General features: G+C 41.7%; 1 protein-coding gene across 4 annotated transcripts in view; it reads right to left on the bottom strand.

Moving 5' to 3' along the window:
• dlg3 (discs, large homolog 3 (Drosophila)) overlaps positions 1–24,495 on the bottom strand; it is an 80,627-nt gene that overhangs the window by 33,286 nt on the left and 22,846 nt on the right. The gene's annotated exons all lie outside the window — the stretch shown is intronic.

Below are 24,495 nucleotides of genomic sequence, written 5' to 3'. Positions count from 1 at the left end.
ATTGTCCTTATTTGTCCTGACACTCTGGAGGCTGTTTAAATACTAAACAAAAAGAAAATGCATTTGTTATTTGCAGCATTAAGGATGTAAAACGTGCAGTTTAATTGTTTAATTCAACTGTCAAGTGTCTGATGATCGTTTTTCGTAGGGTTAGGCTTGCAATGACAAAAATAATTTGGATTGGATTAACTGACAAATCAAATAGATGGAGATCTTATAATTAAATAGTTTCGATCTCAACTCGTAACAAAAACTGAAGTCTGAGATGAAATATCCTAAAACGAGGCAACATATGTTTGAATAAGGGCATTTCACCTGCATCTGGCGCTCATATTCTCAGTTGATAAAAGTAACTCATTGAATTTTGACCAATACAAAATGAAAAATCACTTTGATTGATTGCTCCAGCTTTCCAATATCCGTTTTTACCCCATTTTCTCAGGTTTGTTCTTTCTTTTGTAAGCTGGCTCTTTGTAGTTTTTTCATTAAAATGATTCTGGTGGGAACGCTGAAAATGTGTCATGTTCTCTTTTCTTTTTTTTTATTTTCATAATAAAAGATTTGAAAAATAGCAATTGTTTGAACTGTAAGCATCGAGCAGCGTGTAAAAAAATGAGCAACTTGATCCAAAATGCAGTGAAGTTTCACAGTACAGTGCAATTAACCTCCCAGCTTGGCTCTATTGTGCCACCTGGTGTTTCTGTCCCCCGCCATTTTTTTCCTGCCCTGCAGAATGACCGATGAGGGAAAGCAGCCAGGGTGGAAACGGTGAAGCAGAGGTGTGAAGGAGGGAGACTCTGGTTCGTTTAGGAGCAGCTTGATGGGAGCAGTTTTTATTGATTTCATCGAGTTGTGCTGGAGAGGGGATGCTGACAGCCCTGCTCGGGGATCTTATGCTGCCTGAGGTCCAAAACGAGCTGTTTATCTGTCCTCTAACCTCCGCCCCACCTTAACCATTTCACCCTCTCACCTGCAGCAGATGAGCCTCACACATTTGGATCTGCCTGCTGTGGGACCCCTCCACAGAGACGATGCAGTACAGTATATAACATGATACGACGGGATTCTGTGTTGGCATTTGGTTACTCAAAAATACAAGTATTTTTTTCAAATTACAAGTAAAGCTCCTCAGATAGATGACATATAACATATAAAAGTCAGAGTTTTCCATCAAGCAGTTCTGTCTACTGCACTGAAAAATGATCAGCAATCAACTTATATGCCAAATGACATTTAAAGGACAGACGTCGCAGTATAAAACAGCTGACTGACATACTTTCCTCCCTTTTTATATTGACATATTTCATATAAGAAGATAATACAGCTCGTTCATGTCTTTTTTTTCTACCCTCAACTCCCTGAATAAACATCCCGTTATTACAGACATCTAACGCAAATTGAAACTACTCGAGAAGCGCCGAAAGCCTGTGTTTGAGGGTTTTCAAACAAGCTACATGGGGCTGAAACACTTCTGCTTCTGCACAACAGCAGCTTGAAACGGACTTTTAATAGATCTGACCCTCTGATCAAAAGCCCATCACAAGTTGTCCATCATTTCTCCAACCTTTCACAGTCTGAGTGTTGAGTTCCTTGGTAATGAAAGATGCTCTTCAGATGAGCAGCAGATTTGACCTGCTTCACTCAGTGGTGATGTGCGATGACTCTGGACAGCTGTGGCTGCTACTCTCCCCAAGTCAGCACAATCCAGCCTTCGCTGTAATCTGCATATGGACAAACAGATGCTCATGTCTGTGCCTGTGTTTGCACATTTCTGGTTAAAGCTTTGTGTAAGACCCCCCCAACGCATTACCCAAAATCCTAGAAGTGATTTGAATGGTCAAAGCATCTGTAATACGGGAGTACAGTCAATGACAGCTGTGATGCCAAGTTGATATAGCAAGAAGTGATGAAACACTGCCTCAGGGCAACACAGGGGAATACACTGGCCACTGTTGTCCCTGGATGAGTGACAGACTGGGCTATTGAATTCACTACTGAGACAGCATGTGACAAAACACACCTGTTGCAGCACGATGCCTGCAGTGCTGATCATAACTATCATCACAGACCAGTGCAACTTAATGGCATCGCTGTATCTATACACAGCAATATCACCCGGACTTCATTTTTATTGCTTAATCCCTCTACAAACCTTACATAACAAGCTAACAAAAAGACAAAAAGCAGTGGTTCGATCCTTAGCTCCATCATGTGTTAAAGTGTCCTTGAGCAAGACACTGAGCCCCTGCATCGCCCTCAATATGCTCATCAGTGTGTGACTAGAAAAAACTGTGCTGCGTGCAGCGTATAGAACCAAGAGGGAAGAGTACCCAGTGTAAGAAACATTCATGACAAATCAGGTTTGAACCTCACAAAGTATCTCAGTTTTTTTCCTTTGAGACACAGAGTGCTGTGTGGCAGGTGGGCTTTTTCACATGTCACAGTGGGATAAAACAGAGCAAAATAAGATTAATACCTGGATCTCATCATGTAAGCATTTTAAAAAACATCCACAGTGCAAACGTAGAACTCCAGCTATTGCAATTAAAAACCAGAAAGTCTCTGGAATGCTCTTTATTTCTGATCATTTTAATCACTTTTTCCACATTTTCTTTGAAGTGACGTGAACTGAAACATGTGTAGTGCCAATATTAGCTATATAGCTAAGATATTATAAAAAGGTGATTCTCTGAAATGAGCATCGAAGGTGCTGTCTGCTTCATTAGTATAGTTGGATTTGCGTAAATTAGGGCTTTTTAAACAACAGCAAAAAAGGCATCTCAGTGGTGGAATTTAAAATAAATAAATAAAAAAAAAGTCAAAACATTTTCTCAGAAGCATTGAAGTGTCCTTGAGCAAGACATCGAACCCCAACATTGACCCCGATATGCTCATCATTGATGCATGACTGTCGAGGAAAGCGCTGCACCGTGTATATAGAGCGCACATAAATAATAAGGAGCCCACTATTAGTATTTTTGTGAATGAAAAACACATTGTGAAACGCTTTGTGGAACCTTGCCAAGGTTAAAAAGGTTATATACCCTAAGTGCAGATCATTTACAAATTACCAACCCAAGAGGGGGGGTGAGGATGCCTGGCAGTGTGTTACATGTGAATGTGGGTCAGGCAGCATCAAAAGTAACGCTGTGAAAGATTACAGATGTGGTACAGTGCCAGAGCTGTAGAATCAGAGCCTGCAGACCTGGACTTCAGTCATACTCATGTGACTGAAACTGTGCTCTTTGCTCAGTAAAAACATTTCAATCTTAAACTCCCTTGCAGGCATGCATTAAACCCTTAATTTTCATGTACACAGACAAATATTTAAATACACGAATAAGATCCTTTTATGCACTTAAGCTGTTTAGATATAAACCTACATCTGAGCCTGATTTAACATGTCCATAACTCTCAATATGCATATCCCATCTGTCTCCACCGCTGGTCTGGCTGCTGCGGCTCACAGATGACTCGACTGAAATACTCTTGACTTCTAATAATGTGTTACTAATATTAGAACTTGCCCCTGCAGACGGTGTAAAAATGATGGATGTGGCCACTGTGACTCCTGTTTTGGAGCCCTGAATTCAGCGTTTTAGCTGTCAGGGTCTTGCTCTGGATATCACAATCTGTCCAGTTTCCAATGATCTAACCTGGAACGTGCGTCACCAAGGTAGCTCTTAATGGGGGCATAAGCTATCAAATAAACATCACTCTCTTTTGAAAGGGACTTGAAAATAGCAATAAAGAACACAAACTCCTTGTAAAATATTTAGTGAAGTAACACATCATAAGAGAAGTAGGCTAATTTTTCCACAGACTTTTATACAATCAGCCGTCTTCTTTAAGGCACCTCTGCATTGGCTCCCTTTTTCTATCTTACATTTCTCTACACTCTGTGCTTGTTCCAGCTCTGTTAAGTCAACTCCAACCTGGAAGCTGACAAGACTGGTTGCTGAGGTTTGTTTCATTAAGTCTGAATCCCTATTTTTCAAACTGCTGTTGGTACACTGCCGTTCCAAGGCAGAAGCTCTTAGTCACGGAGCTGGCTGCTTGTTTTAGTCACCGTATATCTACTAGAATTCAAAAGAATATACCTTGTGAAAATGTTAAGGCTGAAAAATTCCACTTACATCAGAGTGGGGTCAGTACTCAAAGGAAAGAACTCGAATTCAGCAGCAATCAGCGTTCAGAGTCAAGAATGACGTCGTGTTTGTCTTTGAGGACAAGTTTGATGATTTGGATTCATCTACAAAGACACGCCAGCCTCATTTACTGCGCACACTGCACATTAGCGAAACTGATCCTGCAAACTTTGACTGACATGACCTGTCCCAGGTCGAAGAAAACAATCCCATGGATGGAACATTTCTATCTTTTTGCAAGAGGAAACACTTGCTCGCTAGCAGGAGGATGTGGATTAAAGTGACCTTTTGACTGGAAAGGCAGATGTTTTTCTTAATAATGCAGCCGTGGCAGATGGCAAATGGAAGGAATTTACAGCTGCCTGAGATCCAATCACAACGCAGACCAATTGATCTGATCACAATGCACCCCATACGCAAATTTAAAAAAAGGATTTTCTCCATCACATAGCAACCAAACCATAGCAACCGAGAGTTGCCCCAAAAGATTTAATAGCAGCGATTTGTGAGGGACAAAACGATATGGCAGTTATTTCCTTTTAGTTGTTCTTTGCTTGTAGGATTACAGAAGCTTTGGCACAACACTGTATAAACACCCCCGGCTATAAAGCAAATGGAACCAAGAGAGCATACCAGATACAGAGCCCTCATGTACAGACAAATGAGTGCAAGTCCAGACTGCCTCCTCAGCATGAGATCATTACAAGTCCTCACTGACCACCAGGAGTGATGAAAAAACAACTTGCTACTGTGCTTTCGTTCTCCCCAGGTTCATTCACCCATCTGTCCATAGTAGTTTCTTATTCATCAATCTATCATCTCACTCCTCTGTCAGTGGAGACTATGTGCTCGTCTCTTGTCTCTTAGCATCACTGTGCATGTATATCATGTCCGGGTGGCATTGCATCACATAGCACTCACTTGGCTGCGGACCCTTGGGACAGTAAACCCACAAAGACTTCCAATGAACCTTGGCAAGTGCAGGGCAGAAGCTTCATCCAAACTGTTAAATAATCAATGTGTTCCCATGGTAACCAGTGCCTGCACGGTATTGGCCAGAACCCCGCTTTGCCAGCCTCCTCTTGCTTCACCTCTCGGGCTTCTCACTGCTGCCTCACTGCAGTTAATGCGGCTCTGTGCTCACACATGCCCGGCCGCAGGGTGGATGTGCCTCACTGGCTTCAGTGCTGCCTGTCCACATCAGACACACAACAAGAACACAAAGCGCTTCTCAAATCATGAGAAATGATAAATGTCCCGATCGCATGACATATGGATTTGAGAAAAATGGATGGAGGAGATTATCAGAAAAATGAGAATGGAGTCAGACCGACTGGTCTGAGTGAATATCCATCATCTTTTTCGTGTGTTTACAAAAGATTCGAACCTTGATCACGTGATGCACGCTGTGTTCAGACACAATGTGCATCATGTGCATTCAAAGCATTGGATGAAAATCATGTGCCTAACAGCAGCCGTAAAGCTGATGTACAGTATAGATAATGCTTGTCTGAGCTTTACAAATCCAACGGGTTAATACAACAAATTGCTCTTTTACGCAAGAGATTCATTGTATTTGGAACAAGTCAGACAAGCTGTCATCTGATAATTTGGTATTCTGCTTTTCCATGTTTGCAGTGCAACGGAGGGTGGCTTTATATTTCACGTGGTTCAAATAATCATGTCTAACTAAATATTTACAAAAGAGCAAAACAATCTCTTCTTAATCTTTTTAATGCTGCTTAAAGGTTTCAGTTTTTTAGCACGATGTCTCTCTGTCATTAATCATCGGTACTGCACTGTGGTAAACAAATCAAAAAAGGAAACTGCTGCACTCGGGCATCAAGACAAAAACATGAAGAAAAAATGTTCTTGAAAAAGACACAATTAAAAAACAAGTATATCTGACATTGTATGTTCACATCGGATGATTCTGCATCCCTGCTGATCAACATAATGTCATCATTGGTGTGTCTGTTGCTCGAGGAGGTCCCTCCTCTGTGTGACTGACAGAAGCTGACTTCCTTCAGCAATATGAAGCATAACATTAGGATGAAAGGGGTGAAGAGGTTGGGAAAGGGTAGCGCAGAGAGGAGGATCTTAACATGTCGCTAAACCTCGATCTGCTTCTTGAAGTGTCAGCTTTGCCTCTGTTTTCAAACCCTCAACTTCGTCATAGGCAGAAAAGAGAGAAAGAACAACAGGATTCAGCAACTGCACAGCTGACAGGGCAATAACCCTTTCCTCCTTAGCAAATATTTCTATATCAGCTCCTCTCTCATCGAGGCAAACCGACATGGAGGTCGAGTCTCTAGTGGTGACATCGCGGTGAAATATGACAGTCCACCCTGCTCACATGATGTGACCAGTCCATCTAATGATAGCTAATGCTGATGGTGACTTCCTGGGTTCTGGAGTCAGCACTAAAAGCAGATATGAAAGCAAGTCATGCTAAGCCATACTTATCATCTAAAAATTCAGATGCCTGTAGGAGTTGTGCATTTAGATTTTCCAGCTGAATGTGGAATGAAAGACGCAGTCAGTGGTGCTGCTCTGATCCTCTGGCTCTCATTGGCCTCTCACAGGCCACGCTGCAGTCCGATCAATAACTACTCAATTACCATGCACCCAACATCTCATTCCCGCTGAACCCCCCTGTGGCAAAGGGAAGAGGAGAGGCAAGAGGCGAGGTGAGCAGAGGAGCGACAGATGGAAGGATCTGAGAAGGATGGACACGTGACAGCAGGAGATGTTTTACTTGCACACATAGCCAAAACTCAATGTCAGCGACAAAGGCGGAATAACGAGATGCAATAAAGAAAACCCCACAGCGGTAAAGGTCAACTGCTCCTTTTCTCTTTCTAAAACCCCAGAATTCATTTCAGCGAGGAAATTAATTAGCTCACCCATAAAACAGCCCCATTAAAGCTTAAAGTTTTCAGATTTGATAGCTATGATTGAGCATTCTGACTGTGTCCTCATCCCCCCCCCCTCCCAACGCACACTGCACACGCACACCCATGAAACTATAATTAATAGCCCGTCACAGCTGTCAGCAGCGCACCCTCCTCATCTTTATGTAATATCACAAAAAGCATGCTCTGGCTTACCTCTCTGTCATGCTGAGCAGCTCCAAATGAGAGCTGGCTAGTTTGACCTTCACAAGAGCAGCCACAGAGGGAAAAGAGCTCAGTGTAGCGAATATTCATAACAGTGTTGCCAGCGAGGGCCTCCTACAAGTCTGCTGACATCTTATCAGGTTTGAACCTGAGTGTCTCTCTGTTTGTGCCTTTTGACGTACGGTGCGGTGTGTGGCAAGTGGTCATTTTGACATGTCACAGTGGGATAAACACAGCTTGCAGACCCGCTGCGAAACACAACTATATTTGAGATAGCTGTCAGTTCAGCGATATTGTTATTAAGTTTGATCTCACCATGCTGTCGCTCTACAAACATCTGCAGCTCAAACCCGCAAATCTGGAGATGTTTTGCACATTTTTCACAAAGTGGTACAAACAAACTACTTTGCACTGTAACGGTATTCAATATACCACGAGAATTGAATGCAAACATATCATATTCTCCAAAAATAAAGATATGTTATTTTGTACAAAAAAGCAACAAAGCACACAGTTGAATGTGATCATCTGATTCCAGCATTTAAGGGACAGAGAGAGTGAAGTTTGTTTCATCAATATGACTGGATTCAGTCCATTCTTCCTTAATATGTAGAAAAAAAAACATCCTCACTGCTGTGGTGCGATTCCAATTGTCCGACATTTTCTCAGATGGATGTGCAAACCCTGTGAGCTCATTTTCTCAGATCCTTTAAAAAGGAAAAGAGGAAAAAATAGCCATTACACCCCACCAGAGTGACAAACCCAAACAGAGGGCCAAGAACAGGCAGTTGAATAAGTTAGGCCCATAAGACAGGTTTTCTGTAAATAGATGTACTTAAGATGACATCAGATCTGAGCAGCGAACTACTCTGGCAGCTTCTACAGTAAAATACGTCTCAGTCTTTTAAAAAAGTAAGAAAAAACAAGCTAAAGTGCAACAGTGTAATTCGCTGATTGTAATTGTGTTACTGAAATTGTTCTGGATAAAGCCTTTTTAAACTGATACTAAAGATGTGCGTGCATAATTACTACTTGAGGTGATTGGCTTTTAGCCAGATAATTAGTTTTAGAATTGTAAACATTCTAAGTGACACGCTGTTGGCCGATAAGACAAGAGAAAAGAATGATGAACCTGATACTGCTGCGTTCACTGACCATCAATTCAAAATCCAAAATGAACTTTAGAGTTCTATAACACACAGCTGAAAAGCAGAAACCGGGCAATGCCCGTTAGCTTGATGGATTCCTTTCGCCAGCTAACTCAGTTCAGTAACAGTTCAGATATATTCCTTGGTATAAAGTGCTGTGCGTGTAAAAAAAAAAAAAAAAAAGCAGCATGACAAGTGGTGTTTTTTTCTGTGATTGAGTCATCCCCGCTTTTCAAATGCTGCTGACAACAGAGGAACAGAATTAATGGCGCTCCCCCTCATGGCAACACCTGATTGGCATTAAGATGCAACCGTATAAACAGTCCAAGATCACGACTGACTGTTAAACAGATATAATGATTACTCTCCTCTTAATTCCCATCAGCCAAACGGCGAGCTTCCACTGAAAGTTATCACACATGCGGCTGTGGTGAAGCTCCTTACTGCAGAAGCCTGTCATGTGTGAGTGTCATCAGTATGCTCCACATAATCCCACCCCCACTTCTTCCTCTACATCAGAGGTCACTGCAGCATGTTGGCTCACCACTCTTCACTAGTTGCTACCCTTTGTTGCTAAGCTGACAGAGCTGCTGAACATGCTCCTCTCTGGTGTTTTGGATCCTCTGGAACTACGCACAACGGACTGCTACCATTTTGATGCTTTCAACACGGTCAGGCTGCCTCCACAGCCAACAACAGTGTTTCACTCTGCTGCTGTGCTGTGAAACAGGTTCAGTTTGAATGATGGATGCATACATGAGGCCTTCTGTGTTTGAAACTAAGAAGATGCCGACAGTACCGCTGAAGATGTTGATAGTCGAAAGTCATGCACTGAATCACTTTTCTCACCTGTTGAAGCTCCATTAAAAATCACATTCTAACCTGTAGGCCAAAAGCAAAACTGTGACATAATAGCAAATTGGGATATTTGTTTAGAAATCATTAAGTTGGAAACTGCAAACAGCATATCTCCGTCAAGAGGTCATAAAACGCTGCCTACCTCTACCTCTACAGTTCAGTTATTAAAATATCTTGTCTCACTGGTGTAAAGCCAAAGCTTAAAAACAAAAATTCGCCATTGCACGAGCAGTTATGTTTAAGTTCTTGACTGTGGCTAGTTGCAAATCTGCATACTTCTTATTTGCCACATAATGGCTGTACAACTGTTTTACATGAAGGTTTTTGAATGGACTGCACAGACATCCTTTTCAGGCACCAGAAGATGAGTTTTTGGTAAAAATTGTGGTTTTTCTCTAGACTTTGTGGCCATCTAAGGCATGGGGTGTGTGTAGAGGAGGAAGACTTAACATCTCCCCCTGGTCCTGGTTGAGAAGCCTCAACTTTAGTATGAAACCATTGTAAATTTGGTTTTCATGCAGCCAAAATCGACCGTATTTAGATTAAATCTGCCTGAACAAAGACCTAATAATTGCTTAAATACAAAATCATATAAAAAAGGACGACTAGGATACTGCTTAGATACAGTGAGTTTAGCTAATGACACCACAGTGACTTGTGGACAAAATGAACAGACTTAATATTTCATCAAAGAAATTGGTGCTTTTTGAATTTGAGCCAGATATTTTCCAAAGCCACGTCCTGGTGGCCATCTCTGGAAATGGGCTTTAGGGCACTTCCTTTTGGCTTTGCATTCAGACCATATGACCACGTTCATCTCTGCATACAGTCTGAGATAAGGTACATGGCTGCAGTAACCTCAAATAATCAGGATAAACATGAAGTCACTGAAATGATCTGAAGCTCTGTGGTTGTAATTCTCCTTATAAAAAGTATCTCACTGTAGTAAGAAGGGATCCACAGAAAAGTGAACAATCTGAGATTTTGTACTATCAAACACACCTTATACTCATGAGAGGAACCTTCACTTCCCTCATTCTCTCCCGAAGTAACCCAGAACACAATCTTTTAAGCTGCAATCAAACTCTTCCAATTTTAGACTTTTCCCCCCATTTTTAATTGGAAACATTTACTGCAATTCTGCTTCAGTGGCCCCGATGTCGTTTCTACCCCTTTGTGCCTCTTAGGGCTTCAGCTATTCTGAAGCCCTTAATTGCCTTTACCTGACTTTAAATCCGCAAGACTTTCCTCAGACAGTGACACGGTTTTACGGTGTTGTTTGGGACTAGAATAACCAGCAGTTCAGCCGGTGCTGGTTTACAGATCAAAATTACAGTGATAAAACTTTCGCAATTCCAAAAAAAGCCCTTGGAGGTCCAGTTTAAAGGCAACATAGTGGATATAATAAGGCTAACTTTGACCCTTGGGCCAGTGAAAACCTTTCTTCCACATCTCCAGCAGCAGAGATCCTACTGTCATGGTTGAGGTTTCATGCTCTTCTATAAGCTCCACTCAGGAACGCCCACACACTCACATATCTCTATTCACTACCCTTGCCTGAGTTTTGGCTCACAAAAAGTGTAGGTGTTGAAAGTGATGAAAAATTACAGTAAGTAGGACAACGGGCGGTGCAACAAAAACAAGAGCCTTGCCTCTAGTTTCCCTCTGACCATTATGAATACATGAGCACACTTATCCATATGCTGATGTATTTAGCGCCAAACAGCAGAGGGAAAAACAGGGCATTGTTTTTAAACGTTTGTGGCACTTTGATGATTGCCAAATCAATCTGCCCCTTGTTAGGGGTCCAGATTTGCCATTTTGATTTGCCCACCTCAGGTTGCATTCAGGCAAGGCACACTGTCTCCCTAAAGAATGCGGCTTAGCCGAGATCAGAGCAGCCATCTTATTGAACTGCAGAGATGACACACTGATCTGAAAACACTCAAAGCTTTAATGCACTAAGACTTCTAACAGGGGTTCCTGTGATGAAACACTGTGCACCAGCTGGCTGTCACAACACCAAAAACCTGTTGTGTTGGACAGAGTAGAAAGACAAACTGTAATGGATGATGGCCATTACAGCACAAAATGAACACAGTAAGATAAAGAACAGCTTTCAGTGTCAGAACGTGATAATAGAGGGATTAGAAAGAATTTCAAATTAAAATTAATCCACAAAGAGCTGAAGGGAATAGTCTGACATTTTGAGAAACTGTCCATTTGGCTGCTTGTCTCTGCATGTTTCAACGACTGCTATAGGCCTGACAACCGGCCTGACAACCGGCCTGACAACCGGCCAGCAGCATTCTTCCCCCTTCTTGCGATCTCAATGGGAAAAGACTAAAGTTGTGATAAAGATTCGGACTGTGCCTGATTGGTTCTCACCGTGAAGATCGACAAAGAATATGCTTACAACATTCACAAGGAGACTTTTTCCACCAAAACGTGTTCCTCACTCAACACCATTTTACATGGGCGCACGCACTGAATTCAGCCTTTAGTGCCAGCCCAGAGGGGTTGGGACGTCTTGGTTGGTAGCTGTGATGGTCCCGGGATGGTAAATGGGTGTAGTTTATGCAAGAGTAGCCTATGCTTCTTAATAAAAGTTAAACAAAAGTATCAACACCTCTCTCACATTCATGGGAAGGCTGTTCTCGCTTAGCTTAGACTAAATATGGATATGGAGGAATAGCTAGCCTGTCTTCTGTTTTATCTATTGTGATGTTTAATATGTTTTCTATAAAGACAAAATGTGTCCATCTCCTGCCAGTCTTTGTGCGGAGTGAAGCTAACCCTGGAAATATTACTTTAACGGGGATGTTGTCGCTCTGTCCAGATATGGACAGATCAACACTGTGCTCGATAGCTTGCTATCGAGAGGACAGAAACTCTTCCATAGGTCCTGCATTGGTTAAAGGCCCGTTGGTAACACAGCTGTCCTATAGCAAACCAATGAAAACATTTTTGTTGAATTTTTGTATTATAATAGATCAAGCTTTTCTATAAACAAACTTAATTCGAGCGCAGCTGTCTTGCAACTGAATCACGGAGCTGTAACTACAGTAAAGAAATTCAGCCTGTGAACGAATAATTAAAACAGCAACACGGATTTTCGTGAGCTCTGGGTGCATGGTTTTGTGTTGCGTCACTCTTGTCATTCAGACCGTCCCAGTCCTCCCCTCCCTGGTTCCCGTCTGCTGAGAGGTTCCAGCGAACATATGCAGGCCTTGGATTTGGCCGATTACATAATTGGACATTTTTAATGATGAATGTTAATCCACGATGGCCTATGCTGGGTTTTGTAAGCAGCCTGATCAGGATGTGCAGTGCTCTCAGTGAGCAGTAGTGACGCTCTGGACCAGAACAGCTCTTTATTTCACACAAGTGGCACAGATGACACGGCTGAGCACCACTACAGTGTTCAATAATGTCGTTCACCACATACCAGCAACACATTTTTACATGATGCTGCGACATTGTTCCGTACGTATTTTTTCTTCATGCAGATTGCACTTTGCTCCCTGATGTGGCAATGTCAACGTGGGGATAAAAAAAAAGAAAAAAAAAAAGCTCCATAAAACCAGAAAGCTTTTGCTCGCCTGCGTATCAGCACTGCAGTCTGTGGTAATTAGCTAGCTGAGCAGTGAAGCTACTGTGAAGCTCTGACTGAGCCTGCACCATGGCAACACACAGGGCTGTGTCTGAGCACAGGCTCCTCTCCGCCTTCCTTTCCTCCCCCTTCTCCCTCCGTTCCCCTTCTTCCTCTTTACTGGTTCATCCCTTTCTTTGCACCACACCTCTCATTTCTTCACCTTCTTTTTCCCGCTTCTCATCCTTCCCTCTCCGCAAATCTCCCTCCCATGTATCCTCTCCTCTCTTGCATCGTCACAGCCCAAACCGACACGACATAAAAGAGCCTCGCCGCCTCGCATTTACTGCTTTCCTCGACATTCTGGACATATGGACAGAGCATTTTCATGGCATATGGCAATCAGTATGATGTCTTTATGTCTTCTAAATTTATGCTGGATCGTGTACACTGTGCATTTCAATCAACATAAAAACAAAATGTGTGTATTGGAAAGCTGTTCACATCAAACAGTAAATGTTTAGGCTCAACAATTAGCTAAATGTTCTCTGTAATATAAAATGTATTCATTCACTCACTCTCAACCACCTAAAACATCATTCGTACATGAAGACACGAGCCGAACAAACCAAAGTTTCGCTGTTGTTTTGTCGATCTATATTCTCATCGACATCATGTGACAGTTACAAGGCGGTTCATCGTTGATAATCCGAATAATTGTGCTGACCGAGAGCGAGATGCCACAAAAACACTCCAGCGTTTGAATTTGCACAAATAAAGCGTGGCGGATGTTCGCTTAATTCGCACCATAAAAGTAAAGTGTGGTAATTAATGAACTGAGATGTGCCTGTAGAGAGATGTCTGAGCCCAGAACAGACTCCGGCTTGTTGTTTCCTCCTATACGCGGCCTTTAGTTAACCTGAATCAAAAGCAGCGACGATTTCTACATTCAACCCAAGACAACAAACATGCTTATTTAACAAAAAAAAAGTCTGATGGTTCCAGTGCCACGTTATCCCTTTAACAGGATAACTCCAAGCAGCTGGTTGTAGTCAGGGAAATAATCTGAAGATCAAGTGCAGAATATACTAATCTGCTGTGTGTGTCAATCCTCTAACGTGTGTGTAAGCAGTGTCCTTCCATCTTACCACTGGAAGGAAGGAAAAAGATCTATTATTCATCCATTACTCCTACTAAATGTGCATCTATTGTTGCAGAGAGGCTGTAACAGTGACACGATCTTCGCACCACGTTCACCCTCTTTGGTAGGATGTGGCAAATAAAGCCGGCATTTCTTTTTATGTGTTGGTTGCAACAGATCATGGCAAAGGCGCCGTATAAAGTGTAGCCCATCACAGACTGTTACACTTCGAGAGGAACAATGAGAGAAAAGTGCACGTGGCTTTAAGCGTGTTGACAGGAGAGCGAGCACAAAGTTGGAAAGAATACAACATAAATTCATCTTTAGTGGCAAATCATCCGGTCAAGTCTAACAGAATTGCACACGACTGATATAATAGTCTGTGTCATCCTGTACTTAATGGGTGTGATCTGCGAGTCTTGTGCCTATCTTTTAAAGTCAAGTTCAATTTTCTTTTAAATCCAGCTTTGCTGAATGTAACCTCCACCAATGGGGTGCATGGGGGTGCTACATGTAGTCATCTATATGTTTAATAGGTTTAAAACAGAGACGGCTTCAAAAATCTTAGATATTTCAATTATTTAATCTCCACAAAATGTGTTCAACCTCAGCCATAAATCACCATTAATGTCTCGTTTTCAAGTATTCATATGAATATAACAATTTTATGAAAGGCCAACTTGAAGGCACTGGCTTTCGATCTGTAATGCATCACTGGGTCTGATTGCTAAACTATTCATAGTCACACCGTTGTAATTAAACACTAACTTAATTGAGGCCATTTCTTTTTTTTTTTTTTTTTTTTTTCTTTACTCGGGGCCTAGATGGTTACATATGCCACAGCATAAAGATGATTACATCAACAAAGAATGAAGTTAATGCTGTAAAGAAGCAGAAATATGGCTAAAACCGTCATCTTCCCCTCATGACTCAACATCTTATGAAACGGGACTGTGGTTAAGACGGACCAAATGAAGGATATGTGCGCATCTCTTTTAAAACCAGGTGCAGCATTTGATTCCTTTCTCTGTTAAATGATTCACTGAAGTACACACAGCAAAGTGATATGTGGGGAGGGGAACGTATTCGGTCCAAAGCAAAGCCTTTTTCTATTTACCAGTAAAGTAACGTCATCATATAAACATGCACGTAAAAACAAACGTGCTCCCCATTGTGTCCGACCCCCCCGCAAAAAAACACTCCGCTGTAGAGCTTCCTTTCTTTGCAAACCTGGTGAGATATCAGCAAACCATTGACCCAAGTCTAAGCTTAAAAACATTCATACAGCACAGCTTATCTCGGTTTCATTTACACGACTAAAGACAATGATGTGAAGGCGACTTTTGCTTTGAGGTGTGTTGGGGAGAAGGACGTGATCCATTCTGGAGAAATATTAACAAAAATGCACAAACACACCGAGGAAAACAAAAAGTAATAAAGCTCATAAAACAGTTCCAGGGATGAGATGTTCCACCAACACTGTAATAAAATGTGTGATATTAAGCTGGGATTGCTTCTATTGTTTAGAACTACGATGTGGTGAGGGTCTGCGCTTCCTTTTCTTTTGTGTCTCAGAGATCTGTGACACATGCTCCTGGTTTCTCTAACTTAGCGGGCAGATGGGGTCGATTATAACTAATAGAAATGACTGATAATTGATGGATGGACATGTTTATGGATCGGCTGTGACTCTGTGGACATAAAACAGGAATGGGGCCTGGATAATGTTAGCGGTCAGCTCAGTGAGGGAGAAGAGGAAGTCCATTAAAGACGAATATATCATGATTCAATATACTGTATGTCTATAGTGTTCACATAACAAGCCCCATATAGATCCAAGTAGAAGAAGAAAATGTTGTTTTTTTCCCTGTTAAAACGCATGATTTTATGCTTTAATACAGAGCTGCAACCACCATGAGCAGCGGTGATAATCCATCAAACACTTTGGCTGAGACAGGCTTAAAATATTTACAGTAAGATAAACTACAGCTAAATCTGGGGTTTGTCTAGATTATGTTTTAAGACTAATCACTACGAACGTCATCCATCTTCTTTCTGTGTGCATGATATTTTTCCCAGACACATTTGTCAGGGTTATTAATGTGAAACTAATGTAAGCTACACCTGTACATATAAATAAAAGTGTAATAATATATATAACAAGGTTGCCATTATGAGATGTTCTTTGAGGATTTCCGTACATGCATTTCAGCACTGTTCCTCTTGCTTAATATAAAATAAGACAAGATAATAAATTCTAACGTATGAGTCAAGATGTTAGACGTTTTTTTTACTATTTTAGTTTTTTAAGAATGCAATTTATCAATATTATGAAAAGTATAAAATAAACTTAATCTTAATCTGAAGATAAAAATGCATCTTTCTTTCAGGATACAGAGGTGGATGTAATCTGATGGGCCGTCATTTAGGCAACATGACGTTTTACCCCATCTGACGGTTACTAAAGTTCCCAGCAGATTTTTTCATGCTGCTGCATCCGCTCTGAGTGCTGCTCTACATCCCCAAAATGAATCCTTTGATTTGTACAATGTTTGAAAAAAGAAAGAGTGGAGGAGGAGAAGGGCAGAGCGAGATGGGGGGGGGTTGAAATGAAGAACACTAAAAAAAAAAAAAACGTACGCACGCACACACATACACACACTCAGAAAAAAGAGAGGCCAGACCAAATGGCTGAAGGGCTGCTTGGATAATGCATTAGACAGAGATGGCACTCAGAGCAGCCACACATGGTAAGAAACGCACTGCTTCGCCAAATGTCCTCCACACACACGCACACACACACAAACTTCGCACACACGCTTACAGAAAATGGACGACAGAATAAAGATTACTCTGGGTTTCAAATGATAATTCATCTGAAAAAAATGTGAATTCCGGGAACTAATTCCTGCATATCACCGGACACGCGCAAACTAAGAGAGAGCAACGTAAAATGGTGTGTGAGTGCAAACACTTCTGAACGAGTGGGGAAGAATTCGGGGCATCCTTGGTGATCTGATCACAAATGGACGGCTCCAAGTACTTGTGTTCACACCTGCATCGACCACTTGTCATGGAATATCAGTTACCTGCTCTGTCTGCAAATCATATGCAGCCACGCCACACTGAAAAATAACAAATACATTCAGTAACGGAACTGAATCATTATAACGACACTAAAACCTTTCAAAGGCACCTGAGTTGCATTCAGTGCAAATTCAGAGCTTGGAGGCAGCACACCTCTGCTGACTGAAGACGCACAAACTTTCAAACTATCTGTAGTTTTCAGTCGCATTCACCTCTGACAAAAAGGCTGAAAACATCTGCTCATATAAACGGCAACTTTACTGCCTGTGATAGCTTAATGGGGTGTGTGTGCACCTTGTAATGTGCAACAACACATTCGCTCCAAAGCTTCCTGGTGGGTTCTGGTTTGTTACTTTAAAACACCACTTGTGAGGATTGGAAATATACCTCGAGCTGAAAGCATTCAGAGCGAGGCTCATTAAAAGGCGATTCTCAGGACCAAAAGGGCAAATCGAAGCTTTGGAGCTGCGCTCACAGCCGCTTTGTTTACAGTCGCTGCAGAAGTGAAAACAAAAGAGAGGCGGGGAGCTTTTATGATGGCTCCTGGAGATAAAAATGCCAACATTTGATCACCACATAAATGCACTCACCAATTTTTAAGATGACAGTTGACTCGTTGATTTTTTTTTTTTATCAGTTATCTAACAGTTGTTTCTTCTACATCAACCACGTGATTAAAATTTGGTTACATTGTCAGACATCAGCAAGATCAGTCCTTCTATTCGATGGCTTTAAAAGGCTGTTTCAATCTGATTGTGACGCCTGGGAAATAATACGGAAAATAATCAGTAAAATCATGAAATGAAAGCCTGTTGTCAGGAAATGTAATCATGAACTCTGAATATTAGGAGCTCTGAAGCAGGTTTTGTGGTGAGAGTGTGTTACCCTTGAGGTATGGGCAGGTTAAAAGCCCTCAGCTTTAAGGAGCAGACATATGCATGACCCAGCTCTAAACATTTGGGCCTTTAAAAGACGAGATCCAGGACACTTCCAGATCTGGCACTGCACTCACAGCTGCTTTGTTTACTGTCTCAGCAGAAATGAATATGAAGGACGAGCAGGAGGTTTTCTGTGAATGACACACACTGTAAGGTTGGATGCTGGTTTCTACAGATTGGATTTTTTTTCCCCAGGACACAGGAGAGCAAGAAAACATCTTAGTGGAAACTCCACCGTGAGTCAAGTCAAAGAAGGAAGTGGTCCTCCAATGTGCTCCAAGATGACTTTGTATTCACAGGGTTATTAAAATGTGGCCCGAAGCGTGCCAGACCACCTTTGAGTGTGGTCTAAGGGATCAGATCTGACTCCATCCTCAGTGCATTCACAACTGTTGGCGAGCTCCACTTGTCATCCAATCAGCCAGGATGCACAACCCCAATAATCCCAGTTCAAGACAGTGTTACGAAGCATGTACAGGAGTAGCTTTAGTCAGGTGCTGTGATTGACTTGACTCTATATCTGTGATCAATTATGTGGGGACTTCCCATAACTATCAAACAAAATGATGTTTATGAAGGTGAGTATTGAACCTCGATACTTTTGTGGACCGAACGGATATGTCGCTGTAGAACGAAGTAGCAAAGTGGCCGGACAGCTTGTGCACACATTTAGTCACTTCTTTACAAATTCATATGGTATACATTTCAGAGGAAAACACATGAGGATGAGCAAAGATGAGCTTCTCTGGTTTTAATCAATGCCAGTAGAGGGAGTTCAATTCTCAAAAGGAGTGCAGGCATTCAAATTATAGTGAAGTCTCTAATAACTGCACCGAATGATAAAAAAAACAGGTGAAAATACAGTTAACTACCTGCACTCTCACATATAGCTGTGATCAGATTAATCATAAAGTACGTTGCTGTCAATCTGCACACTACAACTCTGCTCCTCCGATTTCTTTTTTTCAACAACGCTCTTTTCATTTACAAACCAATTTCCATCATTTCATCTCCAACATTTTATCAAGCAAGGCTGGATTAGTGCAAATCTAACTAAACCTCTCCCACAGATGTGTTTAACTAAAGCTTTTGAGGCACAGAAAGGTTTTTAATGTGAAACATCTGAGTGGGAAGTGAGGAGTGCCAATGGCAGCTTCTCAAACGCATTTTAAAACAGCAAAAAAAAAAAAAGGGGGGAAGCAGCTAGAAAGAAGCAGTCGCTAAAAACGGCATTTCTTTCAAAGAAGAGACGTGGGTATCACGTGACTTCGCATAACGTCACATTCATGGCGTTGTGTGCAGCACAATCAAAACAGGAGGGGAGATTTCTTAAACTGAAATTAGGTTAATTCTGTTTGAAATAAAGGTCAAGTTTAGTTCTCATGAATCTGCACAGGCAGCTTGATAACAGCATCAGGAAGTTCTTCTTTAATGTGTTTACTGATACGAAGCAATGCAGGATGTCTTTTGAAATCTTAAAATTCTCCAGGTGTTAGGTTCTGTTCGTTGGCACAAACTGTTTGGGATTTTTTTTATTTTTTTTACCTTATTGTAAAGTGTTACCAAAATAACAGCCGATATGACGGTCAAAGACGAGCAATAACAGCACAAGCACCGTTGAAAGCACCCACACTCCCCCACACAAACGAAGAGGAGTCAGAAGGCTGCGGGACGAGCTCTTCGCTGATATTGATTGGATGTACACATACTCCGCGGCAGCATGTGGGGGATGGAACTAGTGCACTTTCCCGAGGATGCCAGGGCAGTCTTACAAAAAGCAGTCAGGCAAAGCAGAAAAAAAAAGGGGGTTTATTATCTGTAAATAGAGCCTATCGCAACGAGGGCTTATTCAATTAACAGTAGCAGTGGTAATGCATTTAACACCGTCACCTCTTTCCATTGAAAGAGCCCGGGTCCCCCTCTTCTCTCTCCAACAGAAGATCCCATGCTTCCATCGCTGATTCAGGAGTCCGGTCTGTCCTGTACAGCGCTGCCACATTTCTAGGCCAGTCTCTACTGTGATCAGCAGAAACCTCTAAATAAAACAAAGCAGGCAAGCAAACAAACAAACAGCTTTCCCCTCCCTCCTCCTCTCTCCTCTACTGTCCTCCCCTGGTTGGCAGTGAGAGCTAGCAAGGGGAACAGGCGAGCTGCTGATATGGGGCTGAGCTCTGGCAGGGCCTCTGACAATGACCATATGGATCACAGGGGCATGGCAACCTCCGTTTCCAGCAGGACACACACACACACACACACACACACCCCTCCACACACAGCGTCTGCAGTTTCAGGCTACTGCACCTGTAACACTGTACAAAAGCCTCCGAGACACAGCTGAAGTCAAGCTGCAGCAATGAATAAACCACTTGATGAGCAGAGGGTGCAACACTTTCCTCTGAATCCAGCATTTACACGAGAAAACAATAGGAACGGATCCAGCGTGTGAGCGCAACACAAAGGGGACGAACAACGCAGCAACCGGGCGGACGCTTTAAAGGTAAACGCAGGAGGTGGGATTCAACACAGTCAAGGCTCTGGGTCACAGCTACAGCAGCTCTCCTTACAGATCAAGCCCTTCAGCTCACATAATGGTGGCTGGCTTGTCAAAGTCTCTTCAGCATGCTGACATCAACGTCTGAGTCTGGCCTTTTTTTTCTTCTTCCAGGCACTCAGCCCCTGCCCCCTCTCACAGTGCATTAAAAAGCTAACTTTTGTCAAAGTGCACATGAATATTACAGTGAGCCTTACCTCCCTTGTACTGTAGAGCATTACCCATGATTCATTTTACCCACAAAGTCTCACTGGTAAAGAACCCTTTGTGTTTTTCTTCTTTGTGTTAACAGGGTTTGATGTTGGAGGTTTCATGGAAGACAGGTGAAATTGGTTTTGAGATCCGGTTCCAGTGGATTGTTAGAATCTGAACCACACAGTCTGCAGCAGGTTTCCAAACATTCATTGTATGAAAGTCATTCAATGACAATAAAGGCTTTATTGTATGTACATATATGTACATATTTTCATGACTGAATTCAACATCTACATTGCATTCACATGGTTGCTGAAGACTAAAAAGTGACTGTTCTTTCTAGAAACATTTAACCTTTTAAAAATGTTTCACCTTTTCCTTTCAATCAGAGTGAGGAACCTCGGGTAAAATATTCAAATCGTAAAATATTCATTCCTAGCGTCGGTTGCTGTTCCTTGTAACCAAGTGTTTCACAAATTGTTGCTCTGGAATGGTGCAGTTGTACATGTTTAACACATATCTGAAAGCATTTTCAGTCAAACTGTACTGGCTGATAACATTGTTTGTATTTGTTTCAGGCTTGAATACAGTGAGAGCTGGTCAGCATCACGGTGAAACCACATCAAACAAGATTAGCAAGCTTGAATATCCAACTACCCAAGAGATAAAATTTGCTCCGGCATCGTTTTAACAGAGCTCATTGAAGTGCGATGTTTTAAATCAAAACACTTGGCTTAAGTGTACTTGCGCTGACTATCTTCTTACGTACAAATAAAAAATTTAAATGTGCCCCGTTTGCCCAAATTGAAACAATGCAACGCTGCTCCAACACTGTCAACTGTGGGAATCAGCAGTGAACATCCTGAGAAAGATTAGATCTTTTACACCTCCTGATGAGTAAACATCTTTTGGTTTGTTGCAGTTAATGTTTGGCCCAATGGCTAAACAAGACACCTCACGCTTAGGGTCAACATGTAAGTCGTTTCATGGAGCCGACAACTTGCTAGTTTCGGGATTACAAACAGGCTTTTTGGTACACTTCTTCCGTCTGTTTTCAAAAGGAATAGCACAGAGGATTTACCAATTCAAAAGAAACCATAAACAAGACAATTGCAGTCTTGGATTACTGGAAGAAATAGAAGCAAAGAACTTCATGGACTCAAAGGCCAGAACAGTCAGAATCAAAGTCTGTAATGTTTACATGAGGTTTATAAAAAAAACTAAAAAATCAAATGAATGCTAATACTGGTCTTTAAAATGACATAGAAATAGAAAGTGTTGTCCTGTGAACCAAATTTCCGAAGTCAGATTGATAAACCCAAATAATATATCTGGAAACCTGGAATTCGAATACTATAAAAGTCAGTCATTTAATCATATGGGACATATCGAATATACAAAGATCTAAAGCTATCTAATAATTCACCACTCAATGGGGTACTAATTTGCTGCCAGCTAAATGGTTTATCAGTTGTTATCAGCTCTAAGAGTCACCTACAAGTGCAACTAATCTGTTAAAGAGGCAACAAATTCACCCAATAGCTCTGTGGAGGATCTCTACCAATGGTCAAACAGCTAGAGACTGTTGTTAAATGATCTCAAGCCATAAATAAATGGAATGAAAAGGAGTTTACCCTCAATCTGTACGCTATGAGCAGAAACCATCCTCTTGTTTCCTCTGAAAACAAACATGACCACTCAACCAAACCACTTCACTTCTACTCCCGTTGATATCAATGAGACCTACAGCCAAAGCTGCAAAGGTAAAGACATTCAAATCCACAAAAAAGAAAACGTTCAGAACAGATTACTGCTTTCATCACATGCTTATTTCCAGAGGTTAAAGCGGCGTGGCCTCATCGGGAGAAGCGAAGACTCTCCCAAAGAAGATTTCTTAGTGGATCATGTTTAGGGTTAAGCCCTCATCGTGTCTTTAATGTGCTTCTAACTTGTCTCAATTATTAATTTCACGTTTTAGTGCAGCTTGCGCCGATAAAAGCAATGTATTTATGGAGCTAGAATGAGTGTTGTTGTTTCACAACAATTAGGCAACTTGAGGGTGATTCTCTTGCTTAATGAACACAACATTGTCGGTTGATCCGATCCAAAATGTTACTGAACAACGGACGTGAAACTTAACAAAAAAGTGAGTCACATCTTCTCTGCAGAGGAATATGAGTGTGCACCATCATTAGAAAGGTATTCCTGTGCAGAATTATAGCTCCAATACATTACAGAAGATATTTTCAATTGTTTCTTTTCAATTTCAACAGTAAGCGTAACAGATAAGAGCCACAAAAAGACAATTAAAGTTTAGCTTAAATACTGCATATCTATTGATAAAATGCCCTTCCAATCATCCATTCATTTTCTACAGCTCATCTGGGACAAGGCCACAGGGAAAACCATCTGAGCAGAGATCCCCAGACCTCCCTCTCCCCAGCTACTTCTTCCAGCTCTTTCGGAAGGACGCTGAAGTGTTCCCAAGCCAGCCGACAGATATGACCTCTCAAGCGAGCCCTTGGTCTGCCCCAATGGGACCTGTCCTAAACACCTCCTGTACAACTACCCTTCTTTACAATATCTGTGATGAGCCTTCGGTCCATACAGTCTTTCAGTTTCTTGTTCTGTTCATGATCTACTTTCACTGAAGCAGGAACCACAGCCTCCCAAATGCCTTCCCTTTTTTTTCTCTTTTTAAATCTCTCATCTGAGAAAGGCCCGTAAGTTCTGAATAAGCTTTAAGTCAGGTGATGAGGGGGTATCGGGTCGTTATTTGCTCATTGTGGAGGACTTTGCCACATGTGATGGCTCACAGTCTTGCATAAAGATCACGCTCTTATTAAATTCTGTGGACTTCTTGTACTCCTGCTTGAAGAGAGTGTCGTCCAGAAACTGGCAGCAGGTTTTCGGAATTGACTGGAAGTGATAACCTGTGTCTGTTAGTGATCCAGCACGGGCCCGTCCAGACTCACAATCATTTAATCTGTCCATAAACTCATTTTGACACATCAACTCGTCCATCTTTCATTGTTTCATTGTTCTCTACCTTCGTCGTGTGTCTCAGCCCTCTACTTCTGGACACTCCAGGTATGTTGCAGTTCAGAAACATGGTGGTACTGGGCGATAACTGGGTTTCCTGGTGGCTAGTTTAATATGTTGCATCTTTAATCATTCGAGTTTATTTGATTGGGAGATGTAAAAGGTGGTTAGAAATGATAAGAAAAGTCACAGCCGTCCGTATTATTGTGCACAATACGTATTCTTGAATCTATTGTCTTATCTATTAGGGAAACTAAATATGCAGATTTACTTCTCCTCTTTGACACTTTAAAAATAAGCAGGCAGTAATTATGCATCAGACTAGACTGTATGCACAGGCAGGAACTGCATTTGCATGTGTAATGAAAATGTCATCCATCTTTGTGTTCACACCAGATTTTTAAAGAAAATGTATGGAAATGTGCATTAATTCAGATAGCATACATCTAAGATGAGCTCTCAGATAAATCTGGCTTGATCTGATGGGAATATTCCCAGTTTTAGAAGGAACCTTTCAAGATCACAGCGTGGGATTCAGCTCAAGACATTTGGAAATGGAGCACTTGTAAATCCCATCCGTTAATACTCTCTGGAATGCTGTTACAGGAATGGCAAATCAAATCCGACCCAGCAAAATCTCATCAGACAGATGTACAAACCAATGACACCGATAAAT

The sequence above is a fragment of the Leuresthes tenuis genome, unplaced genomic scaffold (assembly GCF_036924035.1).
Source record: "Leuresthes tenuis unplaced genomic scaffold, fLeuTen1.0.hap1 SCAF_11, whole genome shotgun sequence".
NCBI classification, from domain to species: Eukaryota; Metazoa; Chordata; class Actinopteri; order Atheriniformes; family Atherinopsidae; genus Leuresthes; species Leuresthes tenuis.
The sequence above is the reverse complement of the archived record's forward strand: the minus strand, read 5'-3'. Positions and strand labels throughout refer to the sequence as shown.